Source organism: Protopterus annectens, chromosome 1.part0 (genome assembly GCF_019279795.1).
Source record: "Protopterus annectens isolate FY-2018-M chromosome 1.part0, PAN1.0, whole genome shotgun sequence".
NCBI lineage: Eukaryota > Metazoa > Chordata > Ceratodontiformes > Protopteridae > Protopterus > Protopterus annectens.
In genome coordinates, this window is record NC_056725.1 from 1,359,278,870 (window position 1) to 1,359,291,945 (window position 13,076).

Below are 13,076 nucleotides of genomic sequence, written 5' to 3' on the forward strand. Positions count from 1 at the left end.
CATCCTGGAAAGAATATTTTCTTGAGTGTGTTTTTTAATATAATAGTAATACTTAGAGCTGGGTGATTTGTCACTGGCCAGTCATTATACAGAATTTTTCCATAGCAGTCGGTTAGTCTTCTACAGCAGAGCCTGTGTTTCTCTATGACCACTGGTGGTGTCTCAAAGATAAATCAGGCCAACACTGACATGACTCCTTCAGTTACATCTTAAGACTGATCTAACCTATAACAAATCCTATCTCAAAAGAAGGCGCAATTATTTATTATTCTTTATTTTTACAACTGCTTTGGTAAGAAGTTATGTCATTCTGTTTCAAAATGACCAAGAATTGCACATTCAAGTGCCAGATTGTCCCTAAAAATTTCCCTGCAAAGTGATTGTCCTTCTTGGGATGAAGGGAATCATAATACTGGGCAGTATGAGTCCAGCATAACTTTTATTAGAAATTGTAATCCACAGGACAAAGGCTGCAGTGCAATAGAAGTTATTAGAAGTCTACCAGACATTTGTTTCCTCCTTTATATCTAAAAAGCAGAAAACACTGTGAAAGTTAAACTTAGAACAATGTAGACAATGCAGGAAAAATAAACATAAATATAAAAGCAAAAGACAAAACCTTTTTGAATTTTAAGGTAGGGGATGAAAGCAAGACCAGTCGCTTTCAATGACATGGAGCAGACACCTCTGAAAGTTCAGGAAGTTGTGACCTCTTCATTGCAGGGCATAGGGACTGAGCTATTTCGGCTTCTTTCACTGGTAGGTAGTGGACTAGTTAACAAAAGTTACTTTTCAAGACGCTAGAATTGTCCATGTTGATGACTGGTAAGAGTGCGCTAGATCCTGCTATGCCTTATATGAAAAGAGCTCAAACTTCACTAACCTCTGGTCATATTTCATACCATCCAACCTACAAATCTTTCTTATAGTTTTTTTTTATGAATATCTTCCAGCAGCCAGCTATACTTTTCCTTACCTTACCTTCAGAACTGCACATAGTAGTCAAGGCGTAGTCTTGCTAACGCCCTTTAAAGTAAAAGCATTACCAATTTGCTTTTGCATTCTACTCCCCAAAGATGCACTTCAGTATTCTGTTTGCTGCTTCCACACTGGTCTTTCACTCTGCTCCCTCCTGTCCAGTTCATTTGTGATCCTTTTTCTGTTCTGTTGCCATTAGTCCCACTCCCTTCCTTCTGATACTTCAAACCAGGGTTGCTATGACCTAAGTGAAGTACTTCCAATTTGTTCACACTGAACCTTAACTGACAACCCACTAGTTCAGTCTTTCACTAGATTCTTTATCCCCTCTTCCACTGCTGTACCATTGTGTTATCACCAAGGAGGTTGATTCTGTTTGTTGTTCCTTCAGATATGTGTTAAACAAGCATGCTGAAGAGTGCCAGACATAGGTCAGGCCCCTGCGGTATACCGCTAGTCATTCTCCTAGTTTATGGTGCTATTCTTCTCACCATAGCCTTCTGTGTCAGCCATTCAGATTTGCAGCTGTCAAATTCCTTAATCTTGCTGCTATACTCTAGCCCCTTCAGTTTTCTTTCGACAGTCCTGTGGAGGAATGACTTCTCTGCCAAGTTCACTTGCAACCCAGACATAAAACTGCATCAGATTTGACTGACAGATTCTTCTGGTCATGAACCCATGTCGATTGATGTCCTAGAGATTGTTGTCTTCAAATATACAACCATCTGTCCTCTCAGGTTTCTCTCCATAAGGTTCTCCACTGCTGTTATCATCTAACAGGTCTGTAGTTCTGATGATTTTTTTCTAACCCCATACTTTAGACAAAAGCATCATACTTCCTGTCTTCTAGTCTTCTGTCATCTCTTATATAGCCTTTGATATGCTGCAGATATCCAATAGGGGAACAGCCAATAACTGGTAAGATTTATGAGGACTCTTGGATGCATCCCATGTAGTTCTTTTACTATATCCTTCCTAAGGGCAGCCAGATTCCACTGACCCTTCCTCCTCTCTATCATAGTCTCATAGGATCATAGGAGGTTACTAGGGTAATGGCCCTATGGCTCTTAAAAACCTAGCCAAGAGTTTATCCTCAAAAAAACCCTCAATCAGTACCTGTCGCACCTGTCAGTGAGGGAGAAAGGTGGATCCCCTGGGACAAATTTGTGGTTTCCCATCTACTCATCAAGGTTGCGCTTGTAGAGGGTCAGCAAGGTACTCTGTTTGACATGTATGGGAAGTCTATTCCAGAGACAGGGCAGCATCTTGTAGACAAACCTGTCTCTCCTGCAGGTTTTGTTGATGTCATATATTAGATTTAGGCCTATCGAGCGGGTAATGTGCAAGGAGTTAGACTTGTGGATATGGAGCATCTCTAGTAGGGCAGGGTGTCATATTGCCTTGTAGGTGAGACACAGATCACCTCTAAGCAATCTGTGTGATACCGAGTAGAGTGATAGTGATTTGAGCCTGTCCATATGCTGGATGCCATGGATTCTCTTTGTGAGGTATTTCTGTGGCCTTTCCAGTTGTTGCAGGTATTTGGAGAGGTACCTAGCAAACGGGACATTATACTCAATTATAGGCCTAATGACGGAGGAGTACAGAGAGGTAATAACCTTTTTTCTGGATCTAATCCCTTTACTTATAAGATGAACCAAGTAAAAAGCTTTTCTGACCACTGCCACCACATGATGGTCAAATTGTGAGATTGTTGTCAACCTGAGTACCAAGGAGTCTCACCACAGGGTGTGTGCTTAGGGGGTTGAGGTTGATGTGGTAATCATGAAGTAATAACAAAAAACAACTGTTGAAACCACACAAAAACAAGGCAGCAGCAAATGGAACAAGATGAAATAATAACCAGCAGTAGAAGAATGACCAGCAATAAGGAAACTTGTAGCCCAAAAATAAAATAAATCTTGTTTAATCCACAATTTCAAACAGAGTTTAGCTCTTTCATTCCTTCTGGAACTTCATCAGAACTCACTCAGTAAAAACACAGAATTCCTGTTCAAATACTAGTTTAAAACAGTCACATGTCTATTCCTACCAATAAAGTGGGAGGATAGATTCATCCTGGGCAGCCCTTTTGCTAAATTTTGGGGAGTATATGTTAGATTTTTGGATGATATCTTCCTTCTATGGAATGACATTAGTGAAAACTTAAAGCTTTTTCTTGATTATTTAGAAACACTGTGGAGTTTTTGTCCTTTTCTTCACATTCTAACAGTGAACACATTCACCACTTAGGTATTGCATTATCTAAGGATAGAATGGGGAGGAAATTTGTGTCCAACATTTACAGGAAACCTACTTTCTCTAATACCTACCTGCACTTCACCATCTGGCATCCTATGCATCAAAAGAAGGCTGTTGTTAAGGGCCAGCTGGTGAGGGTGGCTGGCACGTATGGTATCTAATATGGAATGTTTTATGAGTGAATGTGACAAAGTTATGTCTGTGTTTAGAAAAAGAGGCTACCCATTGGTATTTCTGGAAGAAATAAGAGGAGAAGTGGTTTGAAAAAGACAAAATGGTGTATATCTACCACTACTGTGGACTGATGGTACAATTATGGTAGCAAACATCAGGGAACAAAGTGTCAATAACAAGAGTTTTATTAAACATTATAGAAAAGAACTGGTACATTTTTGGGAGTGATACGGATGTATACAGTAAATTAATTGAAAAAATTGGCAGTAAACCTATGTTTGTATATAGGAAGGGTAGGTCTTTAAAACAGAAATTGGAAGTGGTGCACTCTGACAGTTCTTGTAATGCGCAAGTGGATGGCACCAAAAAATGTGGAGCTTGTTCACATTGTTCATATATAATGATCAGTAACCACTTCACAGTGAGGAATGTCACCTATTTTGTTAAAAGGAGGTGCAATTGTGACACAAAAAATGTTGTTTACTTTGCGTTATGTAACCTATGTGTAAGTTTCTACATAGGTAAGACTACGAGAAGGTTGCGTGATCGTATATATGAGCACAGTGCTGACATTAGGAACTGTAAGTTGAGCAATGCTCTATATAGACACATTAGGACCCATCCTACTCATTCTTTCAAATTTATGATAGTGGAAAAGATGGTGAAGGATTCACAAGGGTGGGTGGCGGAAGAGCACCTGGATATGTCTGAATTAAAATGGCAAATTGTTTTAAATGCAACACATTATCCAGGTCTTAATGACACTTTATTCATACACCCTGTGTTAAAATTGAAGCAATTGAAGTTTAAATGATTTTATTGGTAGGAATAGACATGTGACTGTTTTAAACTAGTATTTGAACAGGAATGCTGTGTTTTTACTTATTGAGTTCTGATGAAGTTCCAGAAGGAATGAAAGCGCTAAACTCTGTTTGAAATTGTGGATTAAACAAGATTTATTTTATTTTTGGGCTACAAGTTTCCTTATTGCTGGTCGTTCTTCTACTGCTGGTTATTATTTCATCTTGTTCCATTTGCTGCTGCCTTGTTTTTTGTGTGATGCGGTAATAAGTAGGGGCAGTGTTTTTGTTGAATGGTATGATAATACATTTTTTGCATTTAACTTAAGGCCATGACTTTGGCACCAGTTATTTGTAGCTGTGAGACCCTCTTGCAGTATGTTAACATCATTTGGGGAGTCAGTGATAACACCCAACTTACAGTCATTCACAAACTTGGTCATTTTTTTATTTTAGATTCAAGATTTTAGGTAATTAGCATTGTTGCCTCACAGCAAGATGTTCTTCTGTTCGATTCTCGGCTGGAGTGCCTTCTGTGTGGAGTCTGCATGTCCTCCCTGCGGTCAAGTGGCCTCCGAAAGACATGCGTGAATGGGCATGCCTTCGCTGAAGGTTGGGCGTTGGGCTGGCAACTCAGCACCATAAAAATCTACTGCCAGTCATTAGCAGACCAGAGTTCCGCTGTGGCGACCCTCTAGCCGAAGCCGAAAAGACAAACAACAACAGTTAATTACATGTGATTTGATATAAAAGCTGCAGAACAGATAGTTGAATGTTATTGTCTGATAAAGCAGTATTTTCTGTGAAAGTACTTAGTACTTGTGATTTGTTCATTAAATTGCATCATTTTAACTGAACTTGTGCTTGGCTTTGGTACATTTTATTTTATACATTTTCAGGTTAAGGCTCCTAGCGTTAAGCAGCATGACCTTTAATTTGCTTTTTGACAGATCTTTTATTTTGGAAGATTTGTTTTTGGGACATAGCCTAAAAAAGGCACAATGGGGGAGGCAAGAGCCTTGGCCAAGATCCGCAACCCCAGGGGTTTCAGCTGGAGGCCATGTCTGGCAAAGTATCGAGGCTGTCAACCATGTCATCCTAGGCAGACAGATACTGGATCCACTTGGAAAGACACCAGAACCTAAGCCACTTGTTGAAGTCAATTATTTTTTGTTGGTATTGTGGTATCATTTTTGGTGAAGGTAGGATGCTGCTTTGGGCTAGGGTCATACCTGCCGGGGACACATACTCTGTGAGCTCAATCATGTCTCTCTTCATATAGTACAGGAAGGTAAATTTCAAGTCATTCACACCAACATGGACAATGACAGAGTCATACTTGTAGCTGTTGTGGAGAGATTTAAGTGCTTGCATGACGTGGTGGATTCTGGCACCTGACCGTGACCTTCTCCTTGTTGAGCCCGGTGAGGGGGACATCAGTGTGTCTCACAACTGAGTCGCCAATGACTAGTATGTTTGTTTTATTGTTATGTCTCATGGCCTGCGTTGGTTTATTGTTATGCCTAATGAGCTGTGTTTGTGAGACACTGGTGTGTTGTCTACTGTGTATGATGTGATTGGTGTTGTGTGTGCAATGTTTGTGAGTGTATTTTGGTGGTCTCCCTTGTTTAGGTAAGTTTTTATTGAGGACCCCTGCATAGGTGTGTGTGTATTGTGCCTGGATCTGTGATGTGGGTGGTGTGCTGTTTGTGCTGACAATCTCCTCTTTGTCAGGAGTACTGACTGTGACGCGAGAGAGCATGTCTCTGTTTTCTATTCTCTCCATTCGTTCCTGCTTTCCTGATAGCTTGGAACTCTCTCTTTACTTTACTTTTTGAAGACTAAATTAAAGTATTCATTCAGTAGGTTCATAGGTTCATAGATTAGTAACCCAGTTTTTTTCCCAGTCTTCTGTGAGCTCCATATTATCTTTACTCAATTTGGTCATTTCAGTCCTTCAGTTGCTTCATTTTGCTACGGACCCAAAAAGCTCTTGTTTTTCTTCTTGATTTTTTCTGCTAACTTCATGAAAGTTTTAGCCTTTGCTGGCCTTACTGCCTTTGTTGCTTTTTTTCTAGCCTGCTTTACCTATGTCTTCTTCACCTCCTTACCTCTCCTTTCTACTTGTAGGCCATATCTTTTGTCTTTAGTGCTAGTTTCATATTCCTATGTAGCCACATTGGCTTCTTCTCCTTTTGCCTTTTTGCCTGTTCCACACACCTTTGTCCGTATATTATTCCATCACTAACCCATTCACATCGCTTGTTTACCCTTTCAATTGCTTCCCAGTTTCCAAACCCATCTTTGACCACATCCTGAGCACAGCATAATCCACTCTCCTAAACCCCCACACTATTGCCTTTGTATTTTTATTAATTTTTCTTATTCCCCAGAAGGAATAGATTCCTATCCCAGAGACTTCCCATACTCTGGAACAAGCTAACTATCTGTATCAAACAAAGCTCCTCATTAGCACTCTTCAAGAAAAATCTTGATGACTAGATGGGAAATAGGAAATTCACCCCGGGGATCACCTCTGTGGCTCTGCTCGACAGGGGCACAAGAAAATAATTTTCTTGAGTGGTGAAAGCCAGGGTACCTTTTTTGGCTAGGCTTATATAGACCCTAGGCCCAATAGCCTAGTACCTACCTGTGAACCAATGATTGCAAAATGCATCTTCCTTTCCCCAGTCAGGTCATTGGTTACTCCATTGATGAAAACCAGGCATTCCATAGCCTCAGAAAAAAGGAAGGTGGCTTCTTTTTCCTTTCTGAGCAAGCCTTATCAGCCTGTCTGTTCCCTCATGAAGAGAGAGGTGGGCATTACAGTGTGAGCCATATGCTGGTCCCAATGAGTTGCCTCTCTATTCCTTCTCATAGGTTGCTTGTAGGCTTGAGATAGCTTCCTGTTCAAGGAGAGATATGCATACTACCACATGTCAACTCTCCAGGTCAGTGGTGTAAGCACCACTTTTACAGTGGGACCTTGCTTTACATCTTCCACAAATCTGTAACTCCTCACCAGAAGGTGTCACTAACATGGTGGGCCTATCAATCATCTTCTCCCTAAGATGTGCAAATTAGTGTCAGTCACTCCTGCTCCTCTGCCCCTACTTAGTTTATCCAGTGCTTGTGCCAGTAGTTGAACATGGATTTATTTGTGTCAAATCAGGACTTCATCCTTTTGTGACTGGATCTTTGTATTTTTATTATCGTGTATATCCCTTATACTCTAGACCACACAGTGGTATGATTACTACTGGCTGTCAGTGCCTTAACCTGGACATCCATGACAGCATTTTCACTGGTTAGCACCATGTCTAGAATTCTGTCTTTTTTGATGGTCCTGCAGCAGTTGGCTGACCCCTTTATGGTACAAGACCTCCATAAGCTACTAGCCCCTCTTTACCTTGGAGCTCAGAATCTCCCACTCTGCTCTGTCAAATTCAGAACTCCCACAAATATTACTGCCTTCCTCCCACTTGTTTATACTTTCTTCTAGTCACTCATCTTGGTCTTTTGCTGAATCTGGTGAGGATATGCTTTATCAATCCACTGACACTCCTCCAGTGTTAGAACACTTACCATAGCTTCTAATCCTGGTTGTATCCTCATTCTATATTTGGTTTGGTGTTTTTTTTCCTCTTTGACTTCGCATCTGTTGCCCTTCTTTGTGCAGATTGCTACTTCATCTTCATGTCTCCCTCCTATTTCATTCCCGAATGGCTCTACCCAGACAACTCCATACCTCACCTCCCCCTTGTCATTGGCTCATATGTCTGTGACACCACAATGTCCACCCTCCTATACTGTATTACTGCTAGTATATCCCCCATATTCCTACCATGGTTCTGGCATGGCTTAATAACACTCTCATGGCTCAAATAATCCAACTATGTTCATTATTAGATCACTGCTGCAATAGCCTTAACTCTATTGGATATATCTGGCCTAAGCTATAATGGTCAGCCAGCTTCCAAAGCATAACAACACCTTCTACTTGAGCAGACTATGAATAGCTCAGGCTATGCCATAGAAAATTGGTCGTTTGGGTGTTGAGCCCTTCAGAGCTTTCTTGTAACCGATGAGCACTCCTCCTGTGGGCTTTTGATGATTGCTTGTCAGCTAGCAGTTCTCCACTTCTGCCCAGATGAGTTCCCTCCTGGAAAAAAAAAACTTTCACATATAATTTTATGACTAAAACAATACTTTTATTAAAATAACTATTTGTTGTTTTGTTCGGATTTATCTTTTTTTTTGTTTTTTGGACTGCCATATGACATTTCTGTCAGTTGAAAAAGTATGGTTGTTTTATTACTTTTAATGTAAATGTTTTACAGTTTTCTGTAATATTTATTGGTGAAAGGTTTACAAATTGTTTTTAGGAGTTGGGGCAAGTGTTTTTGTGCTTTTAATGATATATTTTTGGTGAAAACACAACTTTCTTGATACCTGCCATTTACTGACTGCTGCTGTCATCACTGCCCAGGTTTTAGGCTTCATTCTCAGCTTTACCATGTAACAGCTTATCATTTCCTTTGTCATTCCTTCCTTTGGTCACAAAAAGAAGAATATTTCCAGAAAGCCTTTGCCTATTCAGCAGGCTGCTTCTTTTCCTCAGCTGTAGATGGATGACCCCACAGTGGCCATTTAAGGTTTGTCAGACTACTCATCTTTCTTGGGTTCCTCTGATGTAGTCCCTTCAGCCACCATGGACTATGGGTTAGAACGTTGTACGGCTGTTGGGGTGTCCTTGGTATGAGACAACAATATTTGTTGGTCTTGGAGGAAGGAGTGGGAATGCTTCTGTGCTTACTCAGACTAAGATGCCTACTTCCAGAGTTTAAGAGTACTTTCTTCTTGACCATGACATGACTCAGTCTGCTTCTTTGGATATTCTGGCAAAAAGAAGAAGAAAGTTAAACATTTATATTCCCATATCTCTGCTACTTTAAATAGGGAAGATTTACTGGTCTTAGCTCAGGGCTTAGTCCAGGCTGTTAATCCTTCTCATTCTGTAACTGTTAAGAGAAAAAGGAATTCTTCAGTTTCTGAAGGTTCCCAGTGTGATGAACTGGTTATAAATTTTCAGTAAACAACTGCAGTTATTTACCCTCAGGCAACTGATTCTGATTCTAAGGAGAGCATTTCTTCTAATTTACCCTTGGAAGAATTTTCCTTTTCTGAAACAATATCTAGGATGAACCACTTTTTTCAGTGGAAACAAAATGTCATTCCAGTTTCTTTGAACAAATATGATTTATTACATCTGGAATTCCTTCAGACCACTGCTGTTCATCCTGTTCTTTCAGCCATGAAGAATGTTTTTATTACATCCTGAAATATGCCTGACAACTAGCCTGCAGTCCCTAAAAAGGCAAATAGATTGTATAAAATTCCTCAGTCTTATAAATACTTATTTTCTAATCCCAGATCTGACCAGTCATGCAGTGATTTCCTTGTCAAATCTGTCTTCTGATAAACATTTGATCTGATGTAAACTTTTCCATCCATTCCTCAACATATGGGTCTCAGATATGACATGGATCCGACTTTGGCCACTTCCACTTTAGATCCTTTTCCCCTTACTCATAATCCCAGAGTATAGAATGAGCTTCCTCTGATCTTGTTTGCTACCACAAATGAAAGGATGGATCTTTGGTGCTCAGGTGTTTTTTTTTTTTTTTTTTTTGTCAAAAGAGATAAATAGAATAATTTCTTTATTATTTTCTTTCTTGCAATATAAATCATTTCTCCTTATCATTGTGTCCCTAATACTGTTCACTTTCCTCCCGTTTTTTATTCTCAGTCTCTTGTTTTAGCGTGGGACATTTTTTTTCTATTCTACTAAAACTATTATAACTTTTACTTAGAGTTACTCATAAACAATCTTTCCCTATTCTTTTTTTCTGCTCCAGTTGTGCAGCCTTTTGCCAAAGGGTCATTAATGAATGTCGAACTAAATTGATACTGAAGGGCTTTCTTCCACCCTCATTGGGAGATAACCCCTCTTCTGTGTCTGTGAAATCCATGGTCTCTTCATCTTCTCCATCTTCCTCAAAGTTGCTGTCTGATAAACCAAGGGAAAAAGCAAAAGACAAGGATAAAGAAAAGGATAAGGACAACCCCAAAACATATAGGAAGAGGTCTCCAGACTGAACATTTTCTTCAGCTCCAGATCCAAAAACCTCTAAACTCAAAGAGCCAGTGCATTTGGATGAGATTTTTATAGAATCCCATACTCAACCCAGATTTTCTCTGGATCCGATTTCTCCCAGCCTCCAGTCTCCAATTTTGCAATCTAGACCACCTTCCTTTACCTCATCCATTAAGTCAGTCAGGTCTTCTAGGAGCCTCACTGAAGTAGACAGGGGCAAGATGATGAGCAGATTTCTTTGGACCAAAATTGTTGGGGATCCTCCCAGCTCAGGCCACTGTCAAATCTGGGAGAGTTGTTTCTTCCCTCTGTTCTCATATGGCTTCTTCTCCAATCTGAACCCTCAGATCAGAATCCGTGTAATCCAACTTTCCCTGATTTGTGTCAGAGCCAGGAATGCATTCTTCCTCAACTCCAGTGAGTTCTCTGATCTTGTTGGCTATAACCACACTGGATCTGTCCAAAGCTCAGAGCCAAATGGTCAGCATTAACTCCAACAGGGCAGGATCAGATCCAAGATCATTAGATCCACTCCTTCCTCTTTGAGCTTTGGCAATTGACAGTTTGGCCCCATCAGTAAAACAGGACATCCCCAGTACTTGCTGCACTCCCCTTATCTGTAGGGAGAAAGTCATCACTGTCCTCTCAAAGGCAAAAATACAGCCTCCATGGGACCCGATAACATCCTAGGCTGCATCCTACATGAACTCAGGCAGAAACTTGCAGCACCATTAGGCACCCTATTCAGCCAAAGCCTGAGTACCAGCCGAGTGGAGGACAGCTACTGTCATCCCTTTGCCCATATGTGGAACATCCACTGATCCAGGAAATTCTAGACCCATCAGCCTAACTAGCCTGATCTGCAAGGGCATAGAGTGGATTATCATGGACCTCATTAACAAGGACACTGGCAGCCGCCAGACACTTGATCCGACACAGTTTGGTTTCGTCAAGGGGAGGTCATGCCTGTTAAATTTGGTCGACTTCTTTGAGACAGTCACCAAGGCCATAGACGAGGGGAAGATGGTGCACACCGCCTAACTTGACCTGGCCAAGGCCTTCGATACTATTCCCCACTCAGGTATAATAGATAAACTCCTCAACTAGACATCAATCCATATGTTACCAGATGGGTATCATTTCTGCCTGATTTTTGCTATGGTGCCATCATTTTGAAGTGAAAAAAATACAAATACTTGCTGTACATATTACCACGGGAAGCATGACAAGTAGTCATGTGGCAGTGCAGTAAAATGAAATTTTTTTGGAAAAAAAAGTTACTAAACTGTTCTGCACTCTTGAGGCCCCCTAAAGAAATTATCTACGTAGTGTGCTAAAAGCTCATAGTAGGCTGTTTTGCTAGAGTTACAGGAAGTCTTTTCTCGTACATTCAGCAGATCAGGGATCCCCTCCCCCAAACACAAACACATACTCAGGATTTATTTTGCTGACCAAACAGTTTGTGTTATCAACAACCTGTAGTTTATCCATTTCTGGAGTCCTACTTGTTCAAGAATGCTGTGTTAGTTGAGGAGACACGAAAGAAGGGCAAGTCAACATTTTCTCATTCAAGTCTAAACAGATATGATTAATGTTAACAACCAATGCCAAAACAGTGCTTGCTAGATGTCTGCTGTTTTGATCTACTCCTCTGACATATAAGCTGCTTATTCAACATACTGTACTTTCCCCTTTTCTCACTTAACATCTGAAAAATATTCACACATAAGTTCATGGTTTCATAAGGTACATCTAAAGTCTCCCCAGGTTTATCCTGTTAGAGAAAAGTATTCAGTGGAATGGAGACAGTGATTATTCCAAATGCCTGAATGTGGTTTCCATACTGTGTCCTTAAAATACTGACATATAGCTAACATTTAACTCAAGGGCTTTTTGACACAATAAATCATTCACTAAATGAAGTAAAAGTATCTGTAACTTTATTCTCTCTCATAGTTATAAATAATATGCCCTTTGGTAGAGAACTGGCTAGGGAATTCCAGTTTATTACAGTCATCATCTTATAATCCAGTTTAAGTAGTAAAAATTATTTGACCATTTTCTCACTTAACTCTCATCAACCTTCAGTTTCAAAGATAAACTACCATTTCCACATAGTGTGCAAGTAATGTGGGCATTTCTTGTCTTATTATTGTCCTAATTAGGTAGGACCTGCCTCACCTAGTATACAACTCTGATGTAGGTGTATTTTTGCCACCTCCCTGGTGGTCATTATATTCATACATGTTTTTATTTTTATTTATTTTTTTTACTTGGTACCATATCTGCACAGCATATTACAACTAGATGCATTTTTAGATTTGGCAGACTAATACAGTACATTTTAAATTATGGGTTTGGCTCTGGACCACACAAATCAGAAGGTTCACGTTTCATATGTTTGTGGACATAAAGTCAGTGTTCAGGCACCTGTGACCTGTTAAAACTTAAAATATAAATGCTTTTTATGGCTGAACTCCTGTAACCCATAGATACTAAATCCCCACATTACACACCCTCAAGGAAAAGGGTGTACACCACCACCAAGGCTCTGTGGTTTCATGTTTAGTACTTCAATATATTCCCAATTTATATCTGCACAAATGTGACTGAGTTTGATTTGATTTTCTTTAAATAAAGATATGCACATTTCCTTGAGGATGTGCTGCATTACTAGCTCATAGGTTCATAGGTTGGTACTAGGC

The 13,076-nt window shown here is 40.1% G+C and overlaps 1 protein-coding gene across 1 annotated transcript in view; it reads left to right on the forward strand.

The window, feature by feature from the left end:
- Window positions 1-13,076, forward strand: part of AK9 (adenylate kinase 9) — a 2,653,312-nt gene that overhangs the window by 1,986,478 nt on the left and 653,758 nt on the right. The window lies entirely within an intron of this gene.